Source organism: Bubalus bubalis, chromosome 1, assembly GCF_019923935.1.
Source record: "Bubalus bubalis isolate 160015118507 breed Murrah chromosome 1, NDDB_SH_1, whole genome shotgun sequence".
Lineage (NCBI taxonomy): Eukaryota > Metazoa > Chordata > Mammalia > Artiodactyla > Bovidae > Bubalus > Bubalus bubalis.
Genome location: NC_059157.1, coordinates 105690542 through 105714769, shown reverse-complemented (window position 1 = coordinate 105714769; position 24228 = coordinate 105690542). Strand labels below are relative to the sequence as shown.

Below are 24228 nucleotides of genomic sequence, written 5' to 3'. Positions count from 1 at the left end.
CTGGTAAAGAATCTGCCTGCAAAGCAGGACACTTGGGTTCAATTCCTGGGTTGGAATCAAACCCAGGCAGGGGCAGGCCTGTGAGCTTGCAGCACGCCAGCTGCACGCCCAGAACAGGGGAATTCCCCTGGAGAAGGCATAGGCTACCCACTCCAGTATTCTTGGGCTTTCCTGGTGGCTCAGATGGTAAAGAATCTGCCTATAATGAGGGAGACCTGGGTTTGATCCCTGGGTTGGGAAGATCCCCTGGCGGAGGGCATGGCAATCCACTCCAGTATTCTTGCCTGGAGAATTCCCATGGACAGAGAAGCCTAGTGGGCTACAGCCCATGGGGTTGCAAAAAGCCGGACATGACTGAACGACTAAGCACAGCAGAGCACCCACCTGGGAAGCTGCTCTAGCAAATTAATCAAATCCAAGGAGAGGGTCATGGGAACCTCGATTTATAGCCAGTCTGTAAGAGGTACAGGTAATAATATGGACTTGCAATTGGATCCTGAGTCAAAGGGGGTTGTTGGAACCTCTGGTTAAGTAGCCAATCAATCAGAAGCACAGGGAACAACCAGGGCTTGCAACTGGTATCTGAAGTGGAAGGTGTCTTCCAGGACTGAGCATTTACAAGTGGAATCTGCTGTCTCTGGGTAGATGGTGGTGGAATTGAATTGATTGTAGGATACATAGCTGGCATCTGGGGAATGGCTGTTTGGGTGGGACACCCTCTCCACTGCCACATTGGAATTGGGTTCAGGACCCTAATTTTAGAGGCTGACATTTATTGATCACTTTGCTAAGGCACTGAGCTAAAGGTTTTGCATGGAAAATCTCATAACAAATGCATGAGGTAGGTATTATGATAATTTTAATGTATGAGATAAGTGATATTATTTTTTACAGAAATATACTCGGGGAGGTTCCATATTTAATAAGTGTAGTGCTCTGATTTGATTATTTAGGTAGGTAGACCAGAGTTCATCCTTTCTACCACTCTACCCCTCTTTCACATAGTAAGGCCTTAATAAAAGTCTGGTGAATGTGTGTTATAGTTTGGATTAAACTGTTTCTTTCCTGAGAATAGTTGATAATAAGGAAGATTGAAAAAACTGACAGAGCAACTTAAAGAGCCACAGCAGAGGACGTCAGAGGCAGGTAAGCTTCGTAGAAGGGAGACATGAGAAGTGGGTGCCACTGAAGCTGGACTGCTTTATTATTATATGTTTTTTTACCACACTGCAAGGCATGTGGGATCTTAATCCCCCTACCAGGGATCAGACCCAGTACCCCTTGCATTGGAAGTGCAAGGTCTTAACCACTGGACCGCTAGGGAAGTCCTAAGCTTGCCTACCTTCGAAGAGTCCTGCCCTGTCATTGCTCAGCTGTTTGCTCAGCTCAGAGGGTGCACAGAAGCACTCAGACCTGAATCTGGGTACGACAGCTAGAGAAATGCAAGGTAGAAGCAATCCCTGGGGAAATGCACAAAGAGACCTGCTGAGCCCCAGGGTTAGGGTCAGGCCTGTGAGCTTGCAGCACGCCAGCTGCACTCCCAGAAGGAGAGAAATGAGCTGCAGCTGGGAGGCCACTTGTGCGAGAGAAAAAGACTGTTTTTTTAACCATCAGAATTGAGTCTGTTGCTTATGTGTAAGAGGTTTTGTGGAAGCAGCTTAGATGGTGCTAAGTCACTAGACAAAAGATCACACCCTCTAGCTCAAGTCCCTGTCTCTAGGGACTCTTTCTAACAGTCTCAGGTCTGGATGAGGACAGAGCAGTGAAAGGCATCTTGATCAGCTGAGGGAGCTTAGCGACCTGGTAACAGGAGAAACAAGGGCTCCTGAAATCCCCAGGGCTGTTCTGCCAGTGAGAAAGGAAAGGCAAGGAGGAAAGATGCTGGTTGCTGTTCTGCCGCTGAGTACATGGAGTGACCGCGTCCACGCTTCCAAGAGCTGAGTCCCCCCCTCCCACCGTCCTCCCCCTGCGCAGATGTATTCATCAGGATCTGCATTCTCACGAATCTTTTGCACATCACCGTGTGAAATGTCTTGGCCTATGGTGCTCAAACTAAACACACCTGTCCTGGAAGATCCACAGTTCCTTTTGAATATTTTTTCAAATGAAAAGTACAATTTCAGAGATGCCTGTATTATGGAATTCAGAGAAATAAGAAGCAGCAGATAAATTAGCTAAAGCCATGAACTGGCAATCAGGAGACCAGTGTTGTAAATCTGACATGTCCCATTCCACTGAAACCCCATAGAACTTTCTGTTTCTCTGGACCCCAGTTTCTGTGTCTGTACACTGAGGGGGTTGACGATGAGAGTCAAGACTCAAACAGTCAAAGTATCAAAGTCCTAATTGTGATACCACTCAGGGCCTTGTGGAGCAACAGCCTTCCTTCAGCTTCCATGACCTTCCCTGGGTTCCAGTGGGCAGATTCAAGCAGTTGTTAATTAGGGAAGGGAGGGGATGCAAGATCAGGGAGAAGACAGGCAAGTGCAGCCTTGTGGCAAGGTCCTGTTTCCCCATCAAGGGATTGTTTTTGTTCAGTTGCTAAGTCATGTCCAATTCTTTGCAACCCCATGGACTGTAGCCCGCCAGGCTCCTCTGTCCATGTGATTTCCCAGGCAAGAATACTGGAGTGGGTTGCCATTTCCTTCTCGAGGGGATCTTCCCAACCCAAGGATAGAACCCAGGTCTCCTGCTTGACAGGGGGATTCTTTACCACTGAGCCACCTGAGAAGCCCCAATCAAGGGATAAACACAACAGGATCTTTGAGCTATTTTGCAGACACTGAAGCCCCCTCCAGGTGGAAGAAGTTAATTATTAAAGATGATATGCTGCCCACAAGCATGTAGACCACAGACCAGCTGGACCTGAAGGCTGACGATATTGACTTCTACTTGCCTCATCACCAACCCAACAGAAGAATGTCCATAAGCTGACCAAGCCATCTTGAACCATTACTATAAAACTTGTCACTATCTTCCCCAAGTGGGGACACATGGTTTTGAGGGCATGGGTCTGCTGTGTCCCCCTTTGCCTGGCAAAGCGATAAAGCAATCCTTTTCTACTTTACCCACAATCTTTCTGTCTGTCTCCAAGATTTGATTGGGCACCAGTGTATAGAGAAGTGAGCTTTCGGTATCAACTATGCAAATGTATATATGTTCCATTTTTCTATTCTCCTGAAAAAGAAAGCCTCAGAGAAGTTTCCTGTGATCTAATCTTACTCTGAAATGGACAAGGTCTCTCTCATACACGTTAACATCAACTGTCACTTACCTTTTAAAATGAGTTATGTAGTACATTGAACATATCATGAGACTAAGATATTTCTGAAAAAGTACCAGTCCCCAGAGAGAATCACCAAAGTGAGTGAGCACAGAATTTGTCCACTGGCCAGGACCCCAGGTGCCAAGACTCCTGATTCTAACACATTTCAAGATACCTTTACTTGCATACTCTGTGAACCAGCAAATGACCTTACTCATTTGGAAAACAGACACCATCTTCCTTTTAGCACCTAATTCAAACTCTCTCAGAATGCAAGAACACATTTTTATCAGTCAGCAAAAAGCTTGAGCGCTGAAGAATTGATGCTTTTGAACTGTGGTGTTGGAGAAGACTCTTGAGAGTCCCTTGGACTGCAAGGAGATCCAACCAGTCCATCCTAAAGGAAATCAGTCCTGAATATTCATTGGAAGGACTGATGTTGAAGCTGAAACTCCAATACTTTGGCCACCTGATGCGAAGAACTGATTCATTGGAAAAGACTCTGATGCTGGGAAAGATTGAAGGCAGGAGGAGAAGGGGATGACAGAGGATGAGGTGGTTGGATGGCATCACCGACTCAATGGACATGAGTTTGAGTGAACTCCAGGAGTTGGTGATGGACAGGGAGGCCTGGCTTGCTGCAGTCCATGGGGTAGCAAAGAGTCAGACACGACTGAGCGACTGAACTGAAAAAGCTGCACTTTCCCCAAAGGCCTTTGTGTGAGAGCAAAGCCTTCTATAGGAACGCCTTACTTGACAATTTTTAAAGCCAAAAATTGTATAGAAAATCTGAATGAAATCTACTGTCCTAGTTGGGGGAAAAGAAATCCAAGACTGCTAAAAATAAATAAACAAGATATGCAAAATACTCATCCAGTGCCGCAGTTGGCTTCAACCTATTTAAACATGAAAAAGAGGTCGGAACACAGGGAGAGAAAGCTCTAACTCCCCTCAGCTTCAGACCCTCATCACTTGCAAATGGAGTTGATTTTCCTTCCTCTGCAGTTTACCCATCCTCTCAGGTCAAGATGAAGCCACTCCTGCCCAGGGTGCTAGGTCAGCAAACTGAAACTTGAGATAATTTTTGTGTACCTGTAAATTACCCCTGTGACCAGAAACACAGTGTAACCAGTCAGCCAATCCCCAACTGCTGAGTCAGCTATGGGCTCTGTCCTTGTTTCTTTCTTATTTTTTATCCTATAAAAGCATCCTGACTTCTGCCCTATTTTGCAGGTGCCCAGACCCCTGAGACCAGAGACTGCTGGCCTCATGAAGTGAATAAAGTTTGTTTGTATCACCTTAATTGTCTTTTAAAGTCGTTTTTAAAAATGTTATTTAATGAATGAAACATTTATGCTGGTGCCATGATTCCAGGCTAAGAGAAAATCTCACAGTATAAATTTGGCCACCCCTAGAGAAAGCGTCTCACTTCTTCCCACCTGCTCCATTTACCATCCTTCCCCCATCCCCGTCCCCACCCGAAAGTAGCTTATTTGCAGCTGTCTGTGGAGCTTGTGTTTTATCCTGGGAAATGGAAAGCTCAAGTGAGGAAATGTGGGTAACTTTTTTTTTTTTCAATAATGAAGGCTCATTGTTTCTGGCCCTGACCTTAGCTGATTTTCTCGCCTATGTTGTAACCTAAGGACAAGGTATTCCTGTTCAGTTTCCAAAGGTCTTTTCCTGCTGAATCATAGAAACCTTCCTGTCCGCTGCTCCCAGCCCTCGCTAAAGAAACAGGTGCCAACAGCCAGAGCAGTGCTAACGTGCTCCTTTCAGCCCCCAAACAAGGGAAAACTGGGAGGGACAGGAGTGAGACTTGCAATTGACCCAACTTTCTCTCTTCTGCCTTCCTCACCCGCTGTGTAACCTAGACGTGACTGGAGGGCTTGGTCCCTGGTAAGCTGGGCGGCTGTACTGCTGCCGGAGGACTGACGAGGGCAAAGGAGGAGCCGGCACACCGCCTCTCACTCACCGCCTCGCGCTGCCCAGCCACCGAGCGGCCTGGGGCGCCGGCTGATGCTTTTGTCGTCCCAGCAGCTGAAAGAAGCAATTATTTCCCCAGGAGAGTTTGTGAATGCTCGTTAAGATAAAACAAAAGTCCCCAGTCTTCCGGGGGCGCTGGAATTCTCTCCCGAGGTTTGGGGTATTGGAGGAGGGTGTCCGAGCCACGCCCAGAGGTCCCCAGGGTACCATCGGCCCGGCCACGCCCGCAGCCAAGGACGCGGATGTAGGGAGGGGTAGATGAAGAGAAACAAAGGGATGAGGTCACCCTAAAGAGAGGCCGGAGGAAACGCCTAAGGGAGGAAAAAATGAGACGGAAAGAGTGACTATGGGACGGAAACCGGAGTAGAAATGCGGGGGGAAGGAGGGGCTGGGAGACAAAGGCTGAGTGGTTCGTAGAAGAGAGACTTTGCTGTCAGCTGTCTGTGCTGGACAGAAACCGGGGACAGACACAAATCAGGCCCTGATCTGTTTAGGGAAAATAAGAAAGTTTGCTTAAACCCCTTCCGCTGCTTTTCAGAGTGTTGTGCCACACGCTCCCATGGTTTGTGTCAATTCTTTGAATGAGATGATAGATAATTTTTTTTTAAGTCTAAGATGGTCTAAGAATGGGCTTCAGGATGTCCCTGATTGTGAAGTAACATGCCTTGTACTTTGTTCATAGGATTATTTTGCAGTTGGTTCCCTATAGCTTTTCTAAAAATAGAGGTATCCAATACCCAAAAAGGTTAAATGTTACTAGGCTTTGGAAGCACCATGGAAAAGAAGCAAAACAAGCAAACAAATAAACACTGAAAACTCAGTAAGTTTACCTAAAATGCAAATAATATCAAAGGTGAGGAATTCTGTAACACCTCTCTAGGTTAATCAGATTAATACAGTTCACTTAGTGAACTGTACAGTGAAGTGTATTTTGAAAGCAAGAGGCCAGAGGCTAGTACATTTTTATTTGAGGGAAAACTGAAGGTTGGCTCATAGAAGACCAACGGGTGGGGTGGAGGAGAAACTAGGGGGCAGTCTTCCAGGTATGGGTAGGTTCCTGGAGGAAAAGAAGTACTGGCTTTGTCTATCTTTGGTTTTGTCTGAGCTGACATTGGGGCAAATCACCAGAGGAGAAAGCCTGTATTTCACTACCCAAGAAGAATATTAACTAATATTCTAGGGCCATTCTTGTGCCATGAAACTAAAAGATGCTTGCTCCTTGGAAGAAAAGCTATGACAAACCTAGAAAGCATATTAAAGAACAGAGACATTACTTTGCCAACAAAGGTCCATATAGTCAAAGTTATGATTTTTCCAGTAGTTATGTATGGATGTGAGAGTTGGACCATAAAGAACGCTGAGCACCAAGGAATTGATGCTTTTGAACTGTGGTGTTGGAGAAGACTCTTGAGTGTCCCTTGGACTGCAAGGACATCAAACCAGTCAATCCTAAAGGAAATCAATCCTGAATATTCATTGGAAGAACTGATGCTGAAGTCAAAGCTCCAATACTTTGGCCACCTGATGCAAAGAGCTGACTCACTGGAAAAGACCCTAATGCTGGGAAAGGTTGAAGGCAGGAGGAAAAGGGAACAACAGAGGACAAGATGGTTGGATGGCATCACTGACTCAATGGACATGAATTTGAGCAAGCTTTGGGAGATGGTGAAGGACAGGGAGGTCTGGTATGCTGCAGTTCAATGGGTCTCAAAGAGTTGGACATGACTGAGTGACTGAACAACAACAAAATTCTTGTGCCAGTTTAGCTCACCACCCAACTGTAAGTTCATTGAGTGCAGGGATTTTGTTAGGTTGGACATATTGAAGCTGTGCACCTCAGAGTGGGACTTGAATCCATGTGCTGGAACTCGAACCTGGCCAAAACCTATGGTCTTTCAACTGAGATCATACACCTGGTTTTAGGACCTAATGAAGTTGAAGTTTGATGTCTCATCACAGGAAGAATTTGCAAAGTGATAGATTATAAGTGGATTTATTAAAGGGAAACTCACTCCATAGACAAGCGTGTGGGCTATCATAGGGGCAAGTGCAGAGACAAAATGTGGTGTGGTTAGCTTCTATGGGCTGGGTAATTTCAAAGGATAATGAGTGGGAAGATTATTCTATTTTGGGGAAGGGGTGAAGATTTCCAGGAATTGGGCCACTGCCTCCTTTTTGGTCTTTGATGGTCAGCCTTGGAACTTTCAAGGTGACTGTGGGTGTGTCGTTTTGCTGATATGTTTCAGTGAGTGTATACTGAAGCTCAAGGTCTAGTGGAAGTCCACTTGTCTGCCATCTTGGACCTATTTGGTTCTGATATGTTGTGTCCCTGGGCTATGTCACTCTTTTAAAGGTTGTGCCCTGCTCCCTTCCCTCCTGTTTCAGTATCAGTCAGTTCATCAAACATAGTGGACACTCATTAAATATTTGTAGAATAAATTAATGAATTCCCAAGCAATACATAGATTCTTTTCCCCTTTTCCCAATAAACTGACCAGTAGCAAGAGAAGGCAATGGCACCCCACTCCAGTACTCTTGCCTAGAAAATCCCATGGATGGAGGAGCCTGGTGGGCTGCAGTCCATGGGGTCACTAAGAGTCGGACACGACTGAGTGACTTCACTTTCACTTTTCACTTTCATGCATTGGAGAAGGAAATGGCAACCCACTCCAGAGTTCTTGCCTGGAGAATCCCAGGGATGGGGGAACTTGGTGGGCTGCCCTCTATGGGGTCGCTTGGAGTCAGACATGACTGAAGCGACTTAGCAGTAGCAGCAGGAGGCCTGGGATCAATTTCGCCATCTGGTGGTAACTATTGGTAATTGACAAAATTTCTTACCCACTATTCCTTTCTTCTGTGTAGACTGATAGGCGGGGCCAGGGAGTTGGGGAACAGCCATTCATCCTACAAGTTCTCCTTAGACCTAAGCAACTAACCTTTTCTACACTTCCAATCAGGTCTTCACCAAACCACTCATTTCCTCTTTAATGTCCTTTTCTCTGTTTACCCACCACCCTGAGTTCACCTCCCTGCAATATTTCTTCTGTTGCTCAGTCAACATGAGAAATTTCCCTTTTATTCACCCCTCTTTTTATTCCTCTTTAGAATCCCATCGTGATTCAAAGTTACCTAGTAAACAAGAGTTTTACTATAATTTCCATTCTGGCTACTGTTGAATGGGGCTAGTATAATACCTCTAGATCAGAAAAAGGAAGTTTTAGGGGTATGTGTGTGGAATTAGATATGAAGAACTGGTTCTATTACTTTCCCAAACCCAATAGCATTATTGTTTTCTCCTGTGTTTTCATTGCAAATGTATAGCTTTCCAGCTACATTTTGGATCAACCTGAGTTTTATAGCCAGGCCCAGAAACATTAACACCATTTAAAGCTATTTCTGTAGCAAAAGCATTTTTATCATCAAGTTTATTTTTGAAAAACAAGCCATTTGTAACTAAAAATTGCATGCTCTTCTAAGAAGCTGTTTCCTAAGAGCCTGTCCTACTAAGATACTAACATTTTCTGGGAAACGGGAAAGATAGATATGGTTTTCATTATTTTCAGAACTGAAGTTTAGAGTAGACTAATGATTTTCTCTCAACCAACTTACAGATGAGCAAAAAAAGTGCTCATTCATCCAGATGGAGGGCTCCCAATCTTAGCGTATGTATCTTACCACTAGCATGCTTCCATAAAGCAGATTCCCCCGGTGCTGACTGAGGAAGTCTTAAGTAGCTCTGCAGAAGGGCTGAAATGCATTTTAATAAGTACCCTGGGGCAGGGGTCCCCAACCTTTTTGGCACCAAGGGCCAGTTTCATGGAAGACACATTTTTTCAAAGATGGCGAGCAACAGTGTTGGGGGGGTGGTTTAGGCAGTCATATGAGCCATGAAGAGCAATGGTGAGCAGCAGATGAAGCTTCCTCGCTTGCCACCACTTACTTCCTGCTATGTGGCCCAGGTTCCTAACTGCCTGTAGACCGGTACAGGTTCTGGGCCCGGGGACTGGGACCCCTATCCCAGTGGGCTTAGACCACAATGAGGGTCATAAACTGAAGCCACATTTCTGTTCGGAAATCACTTCCTTGATTTTACTGAAAATGTTTATATCAAGCAACAGTCAGAATTTTCTATTCCTACCATATTGCCTCCAGATTTTAGGGACAATTAGGAAGCTATCCCACACATATGAGGGCTTTCTGGGTGGCTCAGTGATAAAGAATCCACCTGCAGTACAGGAGTTGCAGGAGATGCAGGTTCGATCCCTGGGTCAGCATGATCCCCTGGAGGAGGGCACAGCAACCCACTCCAGTATTCTTGCCCGGAGAATCCCATGGACAGAGGAGCTTGGTGGGCTACAATCCACAGGGTCACAAAGAGTTGGACACTACTGAAGCGACTTAGCAAACAAGCGTGCCATATTTAGGATCAAGAATTCCTGTCTTAAATTCTAACATGTGTAGGTACGCTCAACCCAACACGAGACCTAGGAGAGATCATTAAACCATGTCCTTCCATAGGCCTAGGCCTAGAGAGAGAGTGAGGCAACAGTGAGAGAGCTGGGGCTAGGCCTACTCACCTCTTACCTTTCCCTTTGAGTCCCTAGAGCCACAGAGAATGAGAAGGCTGAAATTGGGACAAAGTAGATAGCTGAATTGGATCATTAGTGTCAAAAGGCATGCTTTGGCCTAAGGCACTTGGCAGGTCTCTTTATTATCCTTGCATTCTGGGCCTGAAAGATCCAGATTAGCAGACTAGATGGCTCTTCTGTTACATTTCAATCATAAAGACCTGGTTTGGTGCTGTTGGGTAGTTTATGTGGAATCATGAAAAGCAGAAAAGCATAGCCTGGAAGAAGAAGATTACACTTTTTTGCCCCAGAAGCAAAATTCCTAAATTAGGCATAATGTCATTGCATATCATTGTATGCAATGTAAATGCAAATTAACTTCCGGTGTTTCATCATGATTACTAATTTATAGGATACATATTGTCTTCTACACATCTCCTTGGTATGTGTGAAGGCACGGATAGCCTTGATTCAGAAGAAATCTCATCCTTTAGGCACACACTGGATCTCTGTATAATATTCTGCTCACAATAAATGACATGGATTAGATTCCATCTAATTCTTATGTCCAAGGTAACATAGGCATTTAAAATAAGGAACCATTGAATTCTAGTTTTCAGGAGACAACCAGAGACCCCTGATCCCTGCCAGACCTTGCAGTCATGAGTTTAAGAATACTGTGGTGTTCACAGGTCAAAGTATGATCACTTTGAGGCAGTCTAGCCTCACAAAAGTCTTGCTATAGCTAGGATGCACAGGCCTCAGAGATGTGTGGAGCAGCAGAGATTTCTTCATTCTACTCTCTTTTCAGTACATATTTCCTGATTGGAAAACTTTAGAATCAAAGATTTACCTTCTTTGTCTATGGAGATGTGTCCAGTATCACTAGGAATTTTCAAGTATGTCAAAAGATCTGCATCTTTTTTGAGGTGCCCCTGGGCTTTTCTGCTGGGTGCCCCGCTGAACTCCCATATTCTTTGAGTGTAAACACATGCAGTTACAGACACTAAAGAGACCACCACACAGAATGTTACAGCTGTATTGCACTGGATACGTTTCTAGAAAGTGGACTTGGTATTATTTCCCCCAAGAAACCACCAATTTCCACATCTGTTCTTTACAGCAATGGATATAATTACCATGATGCTGTTTGTAGACACATGACCCTCTGAAGGGGCACTGGTTAAACATCTGTAAACAGGAATAAACATCACATTGTGTCTCTTTCTCAAGTAATTAGAGCAATTTTTGCTGGAGGAAAAAGAAAGCCATCTTTTGTCCAGTTAACATTCAGCAATATCTGTCTTTCTGAGAGTATAACATTGTGAGATTGCTTTTGCCCCCAGGAAGGAAGATTTTGCTGAAGCATTCTTTTGGCTCAGGAACTTAGTGTTCAAATAAAATAGGGATTTTTTTAAAAGGCTGTGAGAGAGGTGTGCTGAAGTAGTATTGGATTTGCCTGTCTTTTTCTCAGATCATCCTGGGAAGAGTTGCTGGGCTCTTCAGTAAGGAAAGTTTATATTTCCTAAGTCTCTTTCTCCAGAGAAGAACTTTTCAGATAAACTCTTGTACTTTGCTGTTTCATCACAGTAGGTGGATAAGTGGACAAGAATCTGCCCACCAATCCAGGAGATGCGGGTTCAATCCCTAGATCAGTAAAATCCCCTGGAGGAGGAAATGGCAACCTACTCTAATATTCTTGCCTGGAAAATCCCACGGACAGAGGAGCCTGATGGGCTACAATCCATGGTGTTGCACAGAGTCAGACACGACTAAGTGACTGAGCACACACACAAGGGATCTTGCTTAGGGTCATACCAAAAATGGATATAATAGTCAATGTTCAAGAGACTTTGTACAGTGTTTTGCTGTGAGCACTAACTCTGTTTTGTACACATAGTGGCCGATTGATAAATGAAAACAACCGAATACATGAAATACAGACTATTTTACATCAGAACAAATAACTTCAAGCTAATGAGAGTCAATTGAACTGATTTTCCAGACTTAAGAATGGTAGAATTATTGTGGAAGCAATGCATAAATCTTACATACAGTGGATTTGTGGTAGAGGGAGGAATGGGCAGGAGAGAGACGAAAAGTGATGTTTCCTTCCTACTAGTGTTCTACATATTTTGAAAACTCTTCCTTAGGACTAATTTTTAAATTTCAAATATTTAGTACCTAAAAAGTGAGAGATCACTATATTTTTTTCATGGGAAAGTGTCTAAAAAGTGAAAAGTCAATCTAGTTTTTGATGGAAAATTTTAGTAAATATGAACTAGGCAAAAATGGTATTTTATAACAGCAACATTTCCATTTGGATGGAATTACCCAAACTCTATGGGCTTCCTTCATAGCTCAGTCGGTAAAGAATCTGCCTGCAATGCAGGAGACCAAAGTTCGATTCCTGAGTCAGGAAGATCCCCTGGAGAAGGAAATGGCAATCCACTCCAGTATTCTTGCCTGGAAAAATCCCATGGACAGAGAAGCCTGGCGGGCTACAGTCCATGGGGTCGCAGGAGTTGGACACGACTTAGCGACTAAACCACCACCACCACCCAAACTCTGGGGTCAGTACAAAGTCAGGGCTTCAGGGATAAGGCACAGAGGAGGCAAGTAGCATATCTCTAAAGAAGAGATAAACTAGATAGTCAAGTTCTTTCTAGCTCATTCATTCTAGGCTTCTATAAACCCAGTTCTGGGAGACACAAAAGTTTGAAAAGCAGAGGTTACCCTAGGTAAATTAATGGCTTAAAACACAAAGTGAGAGCAGAAACTATTCCTTAAATCTTTTTCTAACCTCTTGATGCTGAAAAAACTGTCTTGTGATTTGGTCAATAAAAATTGAGAAATGAGTAGTCCCTGCTGTCAGTATTTTCTCAAATAAGGTGTAGGCATCCAGTTTTTGATGTTTAGCTCAGCCTTACCTCTCATTAGGGTATCTGCGTAACCTAACCTAACTCTAGACCCTTCAACTCAAAAAGTTTTGACTGATAGCTCGCTCTATTAGAGGTTCTGAATAGCAGGACTTATTCAGTGCAAACATTTATAAAATTGTACAGAACCCACTGTTAATAATGTTAGAGAAAAATCTCTTATCAGTAAATTTATTAGCTGCCATTTTATCTCAAAATGCTGGTCTGAGCCACAGTTAAATCTTCAGATCTACTAATTTTATCATAATCTGTCAACATTTTCAAAAATGGACAAATTGAGAAAGCAATATGCAACATATTAGCATCTTAGTTGAGATACGTTAACAATAAAAATCATTTACTGAATACTAGGTAGGAATAAAAAATACAGAAATGTAAAAAATGCAGTTCTTGCCATCAAATATATATAATTATGTTTGGTAACAAGAAATAAAATTAAATAATTAAATAAATAAAGTAGCATAAATCCAAAATTAAATGACTGGTACAGCTAATATGTGCTTTAGAAATTAAGAAGAGAAAAATCATCACTGAGACTGGAAGAATTAACAGAAAATGGAGAATTCAAAGGTTAAGATGGATTTTGGAGAAAGGCAATGGACTCAGCTTCAAACATTTAGAAGGTTGAATCCAACTGGAGATATAAGAAGCATTTTAGGATGGGAAATGTAAACCTGAGAGATATATTTATGGAGAGGTGATACTTGAAGCTATAAAGGTAGATAAGATTTCTAATGAAAATTAGAGATAAAAGATAAGAAAGACTAAGACCTTGTTCTGGGGAATATCTGCATTTAGAAGATGTCCAAGTCTAGAGAAGAGAGCAGGACTGAGAATATAGTGCCCAGGGGATCCACGATCTCAGAGGCCAAGAAAGAATATTTGATAGGGTCTACCTGAAGGGATCAGAAGCAGAAAATAAAGTGATATACAGAGCTAGCAATCCCAGAACTAGGGAAGTGAAAATGAAGCACAAATAGATCTGCAGAAGATCCCATAGTAATTGTATAAAACAAAGAAGGCCTCTACAACTGGCTTTGTGATACTGCCTATACCACATGTCACTTGGTCTGAAAAAGTTAGAACGGTCACAGACCACATGTATTAATAGAGACACTTCTTCATGTCCCATAGGAACTAAAATGGTCCCTTTTTCTCAAAAGGTCCGCAATTAGTTTTACATTTCAATTCCAGTCATGAACACCTTAGTTCAAGGCTTCATCTGCTCATTCTTATTTTCTTTAAAAATAATCTTGTAACTTGCTTTCCTGTCTCCAGTCTCCCCATGCAATCTTGCATACCCAGGTACCATAAATACCTCTTTCATCATGTCACTCCCTTAGTCAAAAGCTGCTCATGACACAATTTCTTACCACAGCAGGTTTTTTTTTTTTTAATGTGCATGTGTGTGTGTGTGTGTGTGTATGTGTGGCTAAGACAATCTATACTGGTATTTCACCTCCTAACTCTTACCATCAGACACTCTTCATGTTCTTCAGAACATGAAGAACACAAGGTACTATGTCATCCCACTTAGCTGGAATACTGTCTCTTCTCTCTCATCTTAAACACTCTCCTACTTCTCCCATCCTTAAAGCTTCCTGTACCTCTGCCTCATCCAGTGACCCCTCACTGATCTCTTACAGCACTGCTGCTGCTAAGTCGCTTCAGTCGTGTCCGACTCTGTGCGACCCCATAGACGGCAGCCCACCAGGCTCCCCCGTCCCTGGGATTCTCTAGGCAAGAACACTGGAGTGGGTTGCCGTTGCCTTCTCCAGTGCATGAAAGTGAAAAGTGAAAGTGAAGTCGCTCAAGTCATGTCTCATATCCTTAATTACAGACTACCTTGTTTTATTATTTTCATGAGTGTTATTTAGTTTGTACATATTTCTTAGATATCAGCCTTCTTTCCCCTTCTTAGTGGTGGGGTTTATATTGCCCTGCCCATTATAATGCATCCTATAGTACATATTTGTGACAGATTAGGTCCACAGTCAGAGTTCAGGAAACATGAGATGGTTGTTTAGTTTCCTGGAAAAAGATACATAACATATAAAAGAGGATGAGAAAAAGGGCTTTTGACATACAATATAGCATCAAATTGCAAGTAATTCTCAATGGTTGAGATCTTTCCTGATTATATCTTCTTCATAAGATATAGTAATCTACTCATTAGGGCACTGCGATTATTTCTGAGGATTTGTGCTTAATTCAGAATAGCTGCAGAGCTTCGCCTCCTTTGTCTTTAGCTTATTTCTGATTTCTTCAATTTCTTCAGAATGATTTAAAGTGTATGTGTAATCTCCACTGTGCTCTTTCGCTAGACTCTTTCTGTATCTCCACCTATAGTAGCCATCTCTTAGTCCCTGCCCCATCATCAAGCCACTGTGCAAAGTTTAAATGCCGTGATCTTCAGGTCTTGTCCTTCAGCTTCTTTTCTTGACCAAACTCATGGGTTAATTGAGCCTTTCTTGGCTTTGAAAGAAAGAGAAAAAGGAAGCAAGAAAAAAGAATACCCCAGCACAGTATTAGTTAGTTGTGTAAGCAAAGCTAACCTGGGAGTGACAGCTTTGGAAGTTTCCACTGTGCATATAAACAGTTGGCATAAGTGAAGATGCTTGCAGGAAAAATCTTTGTAGGTCACAAATGCTGGACAGATTGGTGGCCTAGGCCAGACAATCTGTTTATCTAAGGCTGACTTACCCTTGGCCCTGAGTTTCTGGACCCTGACAGTGAGGGAATATTAGGAGAATCTGAAATCATGGTTTAAGAAAAATGTTATCACGAGGCATAATCTAATATGTTTTCATTTCAGCAGCACGTTAAAAATTTTTTTAAGTTAGTCCAAAAGAAGAAGGGGGAAGCAGAGGATGAGATGGTTAGATAGCATCACAGACTCAGTGGACACGAATTTGAGCAAACTGAGGGAGACAGTGGAGGACATTGGAGCACAAAGAGCTGGACATGACTTAGCAACTGCACAAGTCCACTGTTAAATTTCTTAAAATTATTACTAAACCTAAGTTATGACAAATTACAATTGACCATTACATTATACCTAAACTACAAATCTCAGAAATCTCTAAAACCCCAATCCACAGTTTGGGTTTTGTGTATATATGTATATATTTTCGTGTCATTTTATTTTTCATTTTGTGAGGAACACTTAACACCGAAATTCTTACCAAGGCCAAATTCTAAAAAAATCTCAATAAGTGTTTTTTCCCGAGATATTTCAAAGCTTTGGACAACTGTAGGAATTTTAACACCCTCGACTTATTCCAAACCTTGATTTTTCTGTGCAAACAAAACTAGACTGAGCTGATGAAATTTCATTCATTAAGAAGAGAGAATGTTCTGAAATACATTAAAAGGTTTGGGACTCTTTTTCTGGCAACAAGAGTCTAAAACTCATTGGTTACAAATATCTAAATTTGGGATTTAGCTCCCACCTCTGGGTGAGCATGAAAAATGGCCAGGCACAGTGAAGTTTGACAAAGGTCAATATAAGAAGACACGGGGAAAACAGTTCACTAAATTAACTGTTCAGAGATTCAAGTATGTAACTTTGACTTCAAAGATTCTGCATCTGACTTTTTGAATGATGAGGGTAAGCAAAGTCTTGGTTGGGCCCTTCTACCCTTTTATTTTTTATTTATTTATTTATTTTTTTTAAATTTTATTTTATTTTTAAACTTTACATAATTGTATTAGTTTTGCCAAATATCAAAATGAAATGAGGTTAACCTGCTTTCTCTCACTTGAGGAGTGCTGTAAATACCATCACCCCAATTGTCAGAGATACTCCAGCGAAGGCTGAACTCCAAGCTAATAATGATGTCATGAAGAGAAATTCATGTATCCTATAGAGGGGACAACCATATGTGATTCATTTTTTCAATCAGCATCCTTTAATTTATAGTAGACACTTAATAAATATTTCCTAATGAATAAATGATAAATTGCAAGTTGGAATCAAGATTGCTGGGAGAAATGTCAGCAATCTCAGATATGCAGATGATATCACTTGAATGGCAGAAATTTAAAAAGACTAAAGAGCCTCTTGATGAGAGTAAAAGAGGAGAGTGAAAAAGTTTGTTTAAAACTCAACATTCAAAAAACTAAGATCACGGCATCTGGTCCCATCACTTCATGGTGAATAGAAGGGGAAAAAAATGGAAACAGTGCCCGATTTTATTTTCTTGGGCTCCAAAATCATTGCAGACAGTGTCTGCAGCCGTGAAATTAAAAGATGCTTACTCCTTGGAAGTAAAGCTATGACAAACCTAGAAAGCGTGTTAAAAAGCAGAGGCATCATTTTGCTGACAAAGGTCCATATAGTCAAAACTACAATTTTTCCCATAGTCATGTACAGATGTGAGAGCTGGATCATAAAGAAAGCTGAGCATTGAAGAACTGATACTTTTGAATTGTGGTGCTGGACTCTTGAGAGTGCCTCAGAGAACAAGGAGATCACACCAGTCAATCCACAAAGGAAATTCATTGGAAGGACTGATGCTGAAGCTGGAACTCCAATACTTTGGCCACCTGATGCAAAGTACTGACTCATTGGAAAATACCTTGATGCTGGAAAAGATTTAAGGCAGGAGGAGAAGGGGAAGACAGAAAATGAGATGGTTGGATGACATCACCAACTCAATAGACATGAATTTGAACAAACTCCGGGAGTTGGTAAAGGACAGAGAAGCCTGGCGTGCTGCAGTTCATGGGGTTTCAAAGAGTCAGACATGATGCAACTAGACAACAGCAAAGATTAATACATGCATGATTTCATAGACAAGATGACTTCTAAAATCGCTTCTAACTGGAAGATACTATGAAAGTGATAGGTGATCTACTGATAAACCAAAATAATCCATGTACGTTAAAGATGTCTCTTGCCAGGGAAAAATGAATGATTGAATAATAGCTTTTTTAGGCCCCCTGCCTCAACAAGACAGTCAGAAGGATCCAGGCATGCTGAGGATACCCCACATTGGCAAAGCTATCACTTCATTTCTGTCTGGAATAAAACTTCTGATGAAGATCAGGCTTTGAGAATGCCAGGCAGGTTGGGTTTTGGTTCAAGATAAAGTTATCATCCCAGAACCCAGTGCTTGGCCATTATACCACCATTCGATATTGTACATTCCATTCCTCTTCTAGGGGATCTTCCCAATCCAGGGATCGAACCCAGGTCCCCCTCATTGCAGGCAGATTCTTTACCATCTGAGCCACCGGGGAAACCCATTCTATTCTTTAATTCCCACAAATTGAATTATCTTTTAGAATGTTGGAATGTCTTGAAAAGGTTTATTTTTATTTAAATCTCTGTAAGAGTATAAGTTACTGTTGCTGAGAAAAGATATATGAAGAATTCTAGCTGCAGTCACAACCATGTGGAATCATGGTAAACTCAGTAACCACCATAAAGGATTTTTCTTTTTGCCTAGCAACTTAAATCTTTTCTAGAATCTTTATCTTGGAGTGTTTTTGCCATGTTGACTCTTTGAAGATTAACCTGGAATGCAAATAGGACATGCGATGGATGTTCTATCTTATTCGGTGTTTAGAATGCCTCCTGGTGTCTGACTTATTGCTACAGGTTTGTTATCCTTTCTCAACCAGTGTTTGAACTCCTCCCACTCTCATCCATTCATCACCCTGATAGTCCTGTCCAAAGACTATCAGGTGAAATACAATCATCAGTCAAAGCCAGATGGTGCCAGCGGCAACAGCAAGCATTTCCCCCTGCAGTGCCTGCAACAAATAAATAAATAATACCATCATGTCTGACAATTTAATGAGTATAAATTTACCACAGCAGGAAAATCCTCCCCAAATATTTAAACAATTAAAATGTAAAAGGAGAGATAAATAAGCATTGTGTAGTGGTAGACAGGACCAAATTCTGCTTTCATTGCTCTCAGGAAATCCACTCTATCACATGTATTGTGATATATCTATCACAGATAGATGGAAATATATGGGCTATTGAAGGTCAGGATTAAGGGGCAGAGATCAAGAAGAACATGGCGGAAGGTGGAGTGGATGTATTAGCTATAGCGCGTCTGTGTGTGTGTGCGCTAAGTAGCGTCAGTTGTGTCTGACTCTTTGCAACCCTATAAACTGTAGTCCACCAGGCTCCTCTGTCCATGGGATTCTTCAGGCAAGAGTACTGGAATGGGTTGCCATGCCCTCCTCCAGGGGATCTTCCTGGCCAGGGATTGAACCCAAGTCTCTTATGTCTCCTTCTTTGACAAGCAGGTTCTTTACCACTAGTGCCGCCTGAAAAACCCATAGCACGTTTTTAGCTTATTGTTATTATTACATTTGAGCAGAATTTAAATTCATTTATTTATTCAAGAAATGCTTATTGATTATCTCAATGTACCAGCCACTGAGCTAGGTGCCAGCAAACATCAGTAACTAAAAGAGTTAGGGAGCCCTCATGAAGTTTACACGCCACTGGTGTCAGAAAATAATACAGAATAAATATCTTGGGTGGATGCAAAGGTTAAAGAGAAAAATGAAAGAAAATAAAATGCGAGAGAAAGAGAGTGTCGGGTGGGTTCTTCTTTATACAGGATGATGTGAGAAAGCCTCCTTGAGATTTACACAGGTGAGATCTGAGCAGAGTCCTGAGGAGGTAAGGGAGCAAGTCACAAGACTAGGCATGAACAAAGCATTTCAGGCCGAAGGAACAAGGAGTGCAAAAGCCCTGAGACTGCTGCCATAATATGAGGAAAAATATTAGTATCTTTGGTCTGATTTATTGAGAGTAGAATTGTGCCAGTCAGATTCTTGCATGCTAGACTGGATTTAGATAATATCAAAGCTCACATTATTGATGGGAAGGCCAAAGATCAAGGCTCAAAAAATGGCAGGAACTAAGGAAAGCAAGCTGGACCCAGGAAACACAGTCAAGGCAAAACTGCTGACTGGTTAGGACATCAGTTTGCAGGCACCATATGTACCAGACCCCAGATACCACTATCACTGAGGATAATTTATCATTGCCTTTGCATCTTTGTATCATTCCTTCAAGATTCAGAGTGGCTGAGTCTAGGTCTTGAGATGCTCACATTCCAGTTGCCTGGAAGTGATAAGCCTCTCCTCCTTCTAAGTGTGAAGCCGGCTAAAATTTCTATTCTTATTTTATTGGCCACATCTGTAAGGTAAGATAATTACAATTCTGAGTTCCAGATTCCAAACCAATACATATGCATGTGTGTGTGTGTGTGTGTGTGTCTGACTTGCAACCCCATGGACTCTAGCCTCTTCTGTCTGTGGAATTATCCAGGCAAGAAAACTCGAGTGAGTAGCCATTCCCTTCTCCACAGGATCTTCCAATCCAGGAACCTAACCTGAGTCTCCTGCATTGCAGGCAGATCCTTTACTGTCTGAGCCACCAGAGAAGTCCACACTATTTATATATATATATAAATAATATATATAAATATATATATATAAATATTATATAAATAAATATAAATATATATAAAAATAAATATATATATAACCTTTGAGAGCACAAGGTATGCAAAATTTAAACCATTGACATCATTATTTCATTTTCCAGTTAACCAATTGTATTTTCAATAAACTTCAGACATGTTTGTACACATGTACACACACACACACACACACACTACTCAAAATTCAGAAACTAGAACTTAAAGAATTCCTACCAAAAGATACTTAGACATATGATTCATTAAACAAAGACCCCACACCATTATCAGCAACATCAACAATAACAAGCAACAGCTAACATTAAGTGCTCACTATATACCAGGTACAGTTCTAAGTATTTTATGTATATTAGCAAATTTAATCCTTAAAACCCTTTGGCATTGTGGTATTTAAATCTTAATGCCTTTAAATGTTCTCTTACTCACAAAACTCACTCTTCAGTTCTCCAAGGGAGATTGGACCACCATATCTACATGAGAAGAAACACTGGTGTGTTCCTAGAGTGGAAAACAGCTCTGAACAATTAGGAAAATATGTCCAAGATAAATAAAATTATCCAGAGCACAGTCTAGAATATGTACTTTGAAATAAGTCTACCACATTATACTGTGAGCTGCTTAAGGGTAGAGTGTGTGTGTGTGTGTGTTTAAAGAAAATTATTTCTGCATTTTTCAGTACTCTGCGTAATTCCTGACTCAGTAGACGGCTAAAAAAATGTTTCTTGAATGAATATGTCTTCCATATAACATTTGAAGGGCTTTCCTGTGGTCCAGCAGTAAAAAACCTGCCTGTAATGCAGTAGACATGGGTTCGATCCCTGGGTTGGGAAGATCCCCTGGAGAAAGAAATGGCAACCTACTCCCGTATTCTTGCCTGGGAAATCCCTTGGACAGAAAAGCCTGGTGGGCTGCAGTTCATGGGATCACAAGAGTTGGCCACAACTTAACGACTACCACCACCACCACCACCACCATAACATTTGAGGAAAATATTGTCTCCTAAAATGAGTACTGATGAAAAAGACTAATTAAAAAATAAGATTAAATTAATCAAAAGTTAGAAAAAGAAAAACTTTTAGTCTTCATTTGTTAAAGAATCCTGTACGTTTACAAACAACATAAATGCTGATTGCACAAATTTAGAATGTTTAGGGACTCAGACATCCAGAAATTGAAGGACAATCTTCTGTTAGCCCTCTGAAAGAAGTGGCACTGACACAGGAAGAAATTCCATCTCAGCCTTTTTTGAGCTGAATGACCTTAATTTCCCAACATCTGCACTATGAGGATTGGACGTAGACCAGTGTTTCCCAAACTGCTCCCTAGGCTTCCTCAGAGAGGATCAGGGCAGACAGGAGGGGACTGACAACACAGAAGTCTGGGCCACCAAACTCTGCTCTAGCCAAACAGCACCTTTTATCTATTTTGTGTATTGGTTTCTGAGAAATATCTGGAACCAAAAGTTCTGTGGCTCAAAAGAAATTTAAAAAACAAACTAGATAATATGTAAGATCTCTTCAGGGCTTCCCTGGGTCAATGGTAAAGAATCCACCTGCCAAAGCAGGAGACTTGGGTTCGATCCCTGGGTTGGGAAGATCCCCTGGAGAAGGAAATGGCAACCCACTCCATTATTCTTGCCTGGAGAATCCCAAGGACAGACAGAGGAGCCTGGCAGGCTGCAGTTCATGGAGTTGCAGAGGAGGTTAGACATGACTAAACAACTAAACATCAACAAAGATCCCTTAACCCTACTAATCAGTGATATTTATTACCATCAGGCATACAGTGAGAGGATGACAGCTTTTCCTTGGGAGAGTAAATAAAAGGGTAGTTAGTAGCAAGCAGTGTAGAGTGCTTTGCGAAATCAAAAATAGTGGTGAACCCAGGAACGAAACTTAAGCAGTGTCCAGGGAAATAGGAAAGGACAGCAAGTACAAAACATATAAATGCTTTCTCTCTTTCTCTTTCTCTGTGTGTGGGTGTCTGGTGGGTGTGTGCGTATACATATATATATATATATATATATATATATGTGCAACATATACACATACAGGTAGACAATACGGGGAAGGAAGAGTTATTAGGGAGGTTACTACAGTGATTACAGCATGGATTCAGATGGAGAATGAGGAAAGGTCTGGCATGATTTTATCAAAAAGGCGATTTTTCAACAGAATTTTTGGATTCAGAATATAGTTTGGCAGATGGAGGAAAGAATGCATTTCAGATGGAGAAGACAGCACCACTTAATGTTAGGAGGTAATAAAAGCTTATGTGTATAGCTTGTATGGGGCTTCCCTGGTAGCTCAGGTGGTAAAGAGTCAGGAGATGCCAGTTTGATTCCTGGGTCGGGAAGATCCCCTGGAGAAGGGATAGGCTACCCACTTCAGTATTCTTGGGCTTCCCTGGTGGTTCAGTCAGTAAAGAATCTACCTGCAATGCAGGAGACCTGGGTTCAATCCCTGGGTTGGGAAGATCCCCTGGAGAAGGGAAAGGCTACCCACTCTAGTATTCTTGCCTGGAGAATCCCATGGACAGAGGAGCCTGGTGGGCTGCAGTCCGTGGGGTTGCAGAGTTGGACATGACTGAACTGCTGAGTACAGCACATAGCTTATATGTATAATGCTTACTAGATCTTGTTATCTCCTAGTTTAATTAGCCTATTCTCTAATCTTTTTGAACCAACTTAGGCCTGACCCGTTGAACCTCTACTGAAATCCAAGGGAAATTTTCTTCTTAGTTTCAGAGAATTTGGCTGAAATTTTGTTTAATCAAAACAACCCAGATTTGTTGACTATTCCTGGAGAATGATAAGGTTATTGGCAACTTAAAATGTACATTGGCCTGACACTGTGGTGTCTCTGGATATGTAACAATTGAAAAGGTAGAACCTTTCTGTGAAAATGGTTTTCCACTCTTTAAAAGGTCTACTGAGAAAACAGCCTATGGAAAAGCCTGGAAGTGAAGTGAAGTGAAAGTCTCAGTCATGTCCGACTCTTTGTGACCCCATGGGCTATATATACAGTCCATGGAATTCTCCAGGGCAGAATACTGGAGTGGGTAGCCTTTCCCTTCTCCAACCCAGGGGTCGAATCCAGGTCTCCCACATTGCAGGCAGATTCTTTACCAGCTGAGCCACAAGGAAGCCCAAAAGTCTGGAAAGTGGTAGCAAAAGAATGTTTGGCTAGATTAGCGGGATGTAAAATGAATTTTCTTCTAGAAGTGGCTCCAAGGGTTCCATCCATGTAAAGTACATCTTTCAGAGTTCTATCATATCTCACCAATCCAACTTCTCCAACGTTGAATACTTGCTTCTCCCATCTACTTTCTCAGCAACCCAAACTACTCATGTATCTTCTTCACCTCCCACATAATTACTGAAATAAAAAATGTACAACTGAGAAAAGTGACTCATTTTTTTTTTTCAGCTGAAGTCTGCTTCAGCTTGCCTTCCTTATGCTCATCTGTTCCCTAAACAGGAAAATTATATTCTTTTGATCCTCCTCAAATTTGATTTTGGAATAAGCATTACCCCAACCTATAAATGAGATGTGTTTCCAAAGTTTGTTTTGCAAGTTAGCAGCTTGAAACTTAGAATATCATTTCCTGAAGAAAGAAATTTAAAAGAGCTTTTAAGTTTCCAGCCAGACAAAAAAAGTATTTTTAATCTCCATGTTATATAGATTTAGTTCAAAGGGACCTAGCTGCCTAATGACCATGAATCATTCTTCTCCTTTCTTGATTATCTATTTTCTTAAAAAGGAAACAGAGTACATTGGAGATTATTCCCATTCTTCCTCAGCTCCATTCCCCAGTCAGAATCATAAATTTTTTGTGTGAGACATATGTTAGGTGTTGTTAACTCAGTGATTACCTGGCCATTTGTTTCATTCCCCCGTAGGAAAATCTTTCCTTTTGTTTATCAGTTTGTGGATAGATACAACATCGGACAGATGGATGCTTCCATAGCACATAGACAGGCACCAGACAAAACAACA

At 41.7% G+C, this 24228-nt stretch overlaps 1 protein-coding gene across 1 annotated transcript in view; it reads right to left on the bottom strand.

Annotated features, from left to right (window-relative positions):
- Positions 1-24228, bottom strand: part of GAP43 (growth associated protein 43) — a 99478-nt gene that overhangs the window by 57131 nt on the left and 18119 nt on the right. The gene's annotated exons all lie outside the window — the stretch shown is intronic.